The 6,824-nt window shown below is 40.7% G+C and overlaps 1 pseudogene; it reads left to right on the top strand.

Annotated features, from left to right (window-relative positions):
- The first annotated feature begins 5,989 nt into the window (after window positions 1–5,989).
- Window positions 5,990–6,107, top strand: LOC126253855 (5S ribosomal RNA; annotated as a pseudogene).
- The last annotated feature ends 717 nt before the right edge of the window (window positions 6,108–6,824 follow it).

Below are 6,824 nucleotides of genomic sequence, written 5' to 3'. Positions count from 1 at the left end.
CCCTTTTTAAAATTCATATGGAGCGACGCGATGAAATAATAATAAAGAAAAGTATGAGTAAACCCTAGCAAAAATTTTTGGAAAAAACACCCTTGCATTTCGTCTACTTAACACTCCATAACGTACTTGTAAATATACCTGAAACGCTACATTACATCCTACTAAAACTCGATTAAAATTTAACTTCGAATTTCCACTTAGTAACCCCCATGAACCATGGACCTTGCCGTTGGTGGGGAGGCTTGCGTGCCTCAGCGATACAGATGGCCGTACCGTAGGTGCAACCACAACGGAGGGGTATCTGTTGAGAGGCCAGACAAACTTGTGGTTCCTGAAGAGGGGCAGCAGCCTTTTCAGTAGTTGCAGGGGCAACAGTCTGGATGATTGACTGATCTGGCCTTGTAACATTAACCAAAACGGCCTTGCTGTGCTGGTACTGCGAACGGCTGAAAGCAAGGGGAAACTACAGCCGTAATTTTTCCCGAGGACATGCAGCTCTACTGTATGATTAAATGATGATGGCGTCCTCTTGGGTAAAATATTCCGGAGGTAAAATAGTCCCCCATTCGGATCTCCGGGCGGGGACTACTCAAGAGGACGTCGTTATCAGGAGAAAGAAAACTGGCGTTCTACGGATCGGAGCGTGGAATGTCAGATCACTTAATCGGGCAGGTAGGTTAGAAAATTTGAAAAGGGAAATGGATAGGTTAAAGTTAGATATAGTGGGAATTAGTGAAGTTCGGTGGCAGGAGGAACAAGACTTTTGGTCAGGTGATTACAGGGTTATAAATACAAAATCAAATAGGGGTAATGCAGGAGTAGGTTTAATAATGAGTAAAAAAATAGGAGTGCGGGTTAGCTACTACAAACAGCATAGTGAACGCATTATTGTGGCCAAGATAGACACAAAGCCCATGCCTACTACAGTAGTACAAGTTTATATGCCAACTAGCTCTGCAGATGATGAAGAAATAGATGAAATGTATGACGAGATAAAAGAAATTATTCAGGTAGTGAAGGGAGACGAAAATTTAATAGTCATGGGTGACTGGAATTCGTCAGTAGGAAAAGGGAGAGAAGGAAACATAGTAGGTGAATATGGATTGGGGGGAAGGAATGAAAGAGGAAGCCGCCTTGTAGAATTTTGCACAGAGCATAACTTAATCATAGCTAACACTTGGTTCAAGAATCATGAAAGGAGGCTGTATACATGGAAGAAGCCTGGAGATACTGACAGGTTTCAGATAGATTATATAATGGTAAGACAGAGATTTAGGAACCAGGTTTTAAATTGTAAGACATTTCCTGGGGCAGATGTGGATTCTGACCACAATCTATTGGTTATGAACTGCAGATTGAAACTGAAGAAACTGCAAAAAGGTGGGAATTTAAGGAGATGGGACCTGGATAAACTGAAAGAACCAGAGGTTGTAGAGAGTTTCAGGGCGAGCATAAGGGAACAATTGACAGGAATGGGGGAAATAAATACAGTAGAAGAAGAATGGGTAGCTCTGAGGGATGAAGTGGTGAAGGCAGCAGATGATCAAGTAGGTAAAAAGACGAGGGCTAATAGAAATCCTTGGGTAACAGAAGAAATATTGAATTTAATTGATGAAAGAAGAAAATATAAAAATGCAGTAAATGAAGCAGGCAAAAAGGAATACAAACGTCTCAAAAATGAAATCGACAGAAAGTGCAAAATGGCTAAGCAGGGATGGCTAGAGGACAAATGTAAGGATGTAGAGGCTTGTCTCACTAGGGGTAAGATAGATACTGCCTACAGGAAAATTAAAGAGACCTTTGGAGAGAAGAGAACCACATGTATGAATATCAAGAGCTCAGATGGAAACCCAGTTCTAAGCAAAGAAGGGAAGGCAGAAAGGTGGAAGGAGTATATAGAGGGTTTATACAAGGGAGATGTACTTGAGGACAATATTATGGAAATGGAAGAGGATGTAGATGAAGACGAAATGGGAGATAAGATACTGCGTGAAGAGTTTGACAGAGCACTGAAAGACCTGAGTCGAAACAAGGCCCCGGGAGTAGACAACATTCCACTAGAACTACTGATGGGCACGGGAGAGCCAGTCATGACAAAACTCTACCATCTGGTGAGCAAGATGTATGAGACAGGCGAAATACCCTCAGACTTCAAGAAGAATATAATAATTCCAATCCCAAAGAAAGCAGGTGTTGACAGATGTGAAAATTACCGAACTATCAGTTTAATAAGTCACAGCTGCAAAATACTAACGCGAATTCTTTACAGACGAATGGAAAAACTGGTAGAAGCCGACCTCGGAGAAGATCAGTTTGGATTCCGTAGAAATGTTGGAACACGTGAGGCAATACTGACCTTACGACTTATCTTGGAAGAAAGATTAAGAAAAGGCAAACCTACGTTTCTGGCATTTGTAGACTTAGAGAAAGCTTTTGACAATGTTGACTGGAATACTCTCTTTCAAATTCTGAAGGTGGCAGGGGTAAAATACAGGGAGCGAAAGGCTATTTACAATTTGTACAGAAACCAGATGGCAGTTATAAGAGTCGAGGGGCATGAAAGGGAAGCAGTGGTTGGGAAAGGAGTGAGACAGGGTTGTAGCCTCTCCCCGATGTTATTCAATCTGTATATTGAGCAAGCAGTAAAGGAAACAAAAGAAAAATTCGGAGTAGGTATTAAAATTCATGGAGAAGAAGTAAAAACTTTGAGGTTCGCCGATGACATTGTAATTCTGTCAGAGACAGCAAAGGACTTGGAAGAGCAGTTGAACGGAATGGACAGTGTCTTGAAAGGAGGATATAAGATGAACATCAACAAAAGCAAAACGAGGATAATGGAATGTAGTCAAATTAAGTCGGGTGGTGCTGAGGGAATTACATTAGGAAATGAGATACTTAAAGTAGTAAAGGAGTTTTGCTATTTAGGGAGTAAAATAACCGATGATGGTCGAAGTAGAGAGGACATAAAATGTAGACTGGCAATGGCAAGGAAAGCGTTTCTGAAGAAGAGAAATTTGTTAACATCGAGTATAGATTTAGGTGTCAGGAAGTCGTTTCTGAAAGTATTTGTATGGAGTGTAGCCATGTATGGAAGTGAGACATGGACGATAACTAGTTTGGACAAGAAGAGAATAGAAGCTTTCGAAATGTGGTGCTACAGAAGAATGCTGAAGATAAGGTGGGTAGATCACGTAACTAATGAGGAGGTATTGAATAGGATTGGGGAGAAGAGAAGTTTGTGGCACAACTTGACTAGAAGAAGGGATCGGTTGGTAGGACATGTTTTGAGGCATCAAGGGATCACAAATTTAGCATTGGAGGGCAGCGTGGAGGGTAAAAATCGTAGAGGGAGACCAAGAGATCAGTACACTAAGCAGATTCAGAAGGATGTAGGTTGCAGTAGGTACTGGGAGATGAAGAAGCTTGCACAGGATAGAGTAGCATGGAGAGCTGCATCAAACCAGTCTCAGGACTGAAGACCAGAACAACAACAACAACAACCATTGAAAACATGTACTCAATACGCAGAAATTACCTACCTCCTGAGCATGGAGACTACATTCGACACCCACCATCCATTACACTCCCTATCCTCAACCACACAAATTCTGCATGGAACTCTCATAAGTTTTATCGCTAAGTTTCTCCCAAGTTTTACTACGCTCCCCAAATGCTTGAAAAGAATGCAGTCCCCTTGCTTTCCGCAATTTCTCCCACCACTATGATTTTCCAAGCTATAAAGTACCTTCAGCTTCCAAAACCACTTAGCGCATGCTTCTAAACATCATGAGTCTCACAAGCTTATTGTATCCCGAGTTCTTAAGTAGTTTTATCCGTTGCCTGGCCATACCCGCACGTACTACCTTCCTTTGCTCCCCAGAAATGTCAGATCGAGCAAAATGTTAATACTTCCCCTTGACAGACCGTGATATAGTTCTTCAAATGTTCCCATTCTGCACAACCCAGAGAAGGCTCCAGCTAACATCTACTTGCCTCACTGAAGTTCTATCATCTAGTAAACTCTACATCTTTATATGCCTCTTCACTCAATTACATCACACAACCTCCCTTTCCAGAGTTTTCCACAACCAAATTACCTATCACACAGTTATCAGTAACACCCTTTTCATTCATCTCTCCCCAAACCTAATCTCCATCACTGGCATTACACACATCATTATAATTATCGTGATCATCATTACATAGTGGAGAACGTACATCACCTATTGCATATCATCAGTTTTCTTTAATATTGATATATTGATATTTATATCTAAGAGAGATACTGCCTTTGGGCAGCTCTACTAGGGCAAAAAGAGTTTTTAATTGGCAGGAAAATGTTATCAGAGTGTAGCGTATGTTTTGAAAAACAACGCACAATATAGGCCGCTTTTCATTATTTATACTCGCTTACTTATTTTATTCAAAAGAAAACAAGAGCAACAAATTAAGGAAATCATTTCAATGTCACAATTCATGTCACAAAGAAAAGATTGACCAATTCTTTACAAGACTAAGAAAGGCTAATAGTGGCTATACGAGTTATTCAATACACTGCCAAAATAAGCACACAGCCTCACTGATAACCTTCAGAAACGTTCTTCAAAGCTGGCTTTCAAAGAAGGCTTTCTATGTCATTGAGGAATTTTTTTACTGTGCAAAAGATATGAAATTTTATCTTACAATCATTGTATGTTTGTTCGCATATGTATATGATTTACCTGTATTCTGTATTATTATAATACGTATCAGTATGCGTTATTTAATTTGTACAGTCAGCATTCAGTAGCATGCGAAATGCTCGAAGATGAAACAAATAAACAAATAAACAAATAAAAATCATTTTTTTCATAATCCAAAAGACGAAGAGTGCAAAACTGGTCGCTTGCAGTAAGTTTCAAGTTTCAAATAGAGGACTTGCGAATAAGCAATAGTTAAATAAATGACACAAGAAACTCAAGGTGCATTGACCTGAGAGCTACACTTCTTTAAATAAGTAGCAAGTTACCGACTTCACCGTCACACACAGATAAACATACAGACACTCGCAGCTCGCTTGTGACTTATCGCAAAATAACCAAGTTCATCCATAACCCAGATCTGAAATAACACCAACAGACCACCCAGTCAGAGGATGAAAAATGTGTTGTTTTTGTAGTGCTTTAGATGTAAATAGACAGTCTTCCGAAACGTTTTTCAAAATTACATTCTTCTCACAATGTTGTACTTGTCCTGTGCTAAGAATTTAGACCTTGACACTATCAATCTTTACTATTAACTAGCTTTACCTGGCCACACTTTGCTGTGGGTCAGTTTGCTGAAAGGGATAATAAAGAAAAGATAAAGCGCACGTCTCTAATATGTGTGGGAATGTGATATACGTCCTAGCCTCCTCCTCTCCCCTGTCCACCTCCCCATTTCCTTCTCCAGTTCCTCTTGCTTCCACCTCTATCTGTCCGTCTTCTCTTCCCCCTCCTCTCTCTCTCAGTCCACCACCTCCTTCCCTTTCTCTATCCAACTTCTCCTCCACGATCTTTCCATCTCCTGCTGCCCCCTCTCTCTGTCCATCTCCTCTTCCCCATTTTCCATATGCATTTCTCCCCAATCCTCTGCCCATCTCTTCTTCCCTCTAGTCTCTGTTACTGAGCATCGTTTCTTGTTATTGCAAACTCAGATTCTGTGGTAGTATTCTAAACATAAATCAATAAGCCATAAATACCACTTTCCTGACTGTTAACAAACTTTCATTATTATATACTTATCGATTAGAAAGTATATAGTCCTTATGTGTCTAAACAATTAATTACAGTAACGTGGAAAAATCTGAAGTAAATCGGAAAGGTGTATTTAGAGATTTTTTATAACAATTAACAATATTTTCCCTTTATATGTACGTCAATATATACATATATATACACACACCCACGTATACATATTGCTATACGGCTACATGTACGTGTGTTTATACACCTGTTTTTAAATGTATGTGGGCAACGGCCTTGCCGCAGTGGATACACCGGTTCCCGTCAGATCACCGAAGTTAAGCGCTATCGGGCGTGGCCGGCACTTGGATGGGTGACCATCCGGGCTGCCACGCGCTGTTGCCATTTTTCGGGGTGCAATCAGCCTCGTGATGCCAATTGAGGAGCTACTCGACCGAATAGTAGCTGCTCCGGTCAAAGAAAACCATCGTAACGACAGGGAGAGGGGTGTGCTGACCACACGTCCCTCCTATCCGCATCCTCATCTGCGGATGACACGGCGGTCGGATGGTTCCGATGGGCCACTTGTGGCCTGAAGACGGAGTGCTTTTTTTTTTAAATGTATGTAATACATAAATTTAATAACAGAAAAGTTGATACAAGAAATATCCAGAATAAAGATATAGATATAGAATGCAACATACAATAAAGACCAGGCGGGGTAGCCGAGCGGTTTGAAGGGCCTACCCATAGTTCGCGCGGCTCCCACGTCGGAGGTTCTAGTCGTCCCTCGGGAATGTGTGTGTGTGTGTGTGTGTGTGTGTGTGTGTGTGTGTGTGTGTGTGTGTGTGTTATCCTAAGCCTAAGTAAGTTTAAGTTAGGTTAAGTAGTGTGTAAGACTAGGAACCGATGACCTCAGCAGTTTGGTCCCATAGGAACTTATTGGAAAAAAAAAAAAGGGAAAAGATCATTAAAGAATTAAATGCCTAAAACATGTCCGTATTGGATTTCAACGTTGTGTCAAAATTTCAAAGTAATCTCTCAAGAACTTTCGGGACTTAACGATTTTGAACAAACCGACTGCTACATTTTATAACGTTTTCCCTTCATTACATATATATG

This window comes from Schistocerca nitens, chromosome 4, assembly GCF_023898315.1.
Source record: "Schistocerca nitens isolate TAMUIC-IGC-003100 chromosome 4, iqSchNite1.1, whole genome shotgun sequence".
NCBI classification, from domain to species: Eukaryota; Metazoa; Arthropoda; class Insecta; order Orthoptera; family Acrididae; genus Schistocerca; species Schistocerca nitens.
The sequence above is the reverse complement of the archived record's forward strand: the minus strand, read 5'-3'. Positions and strand labels throughout refer to the sequence as shown.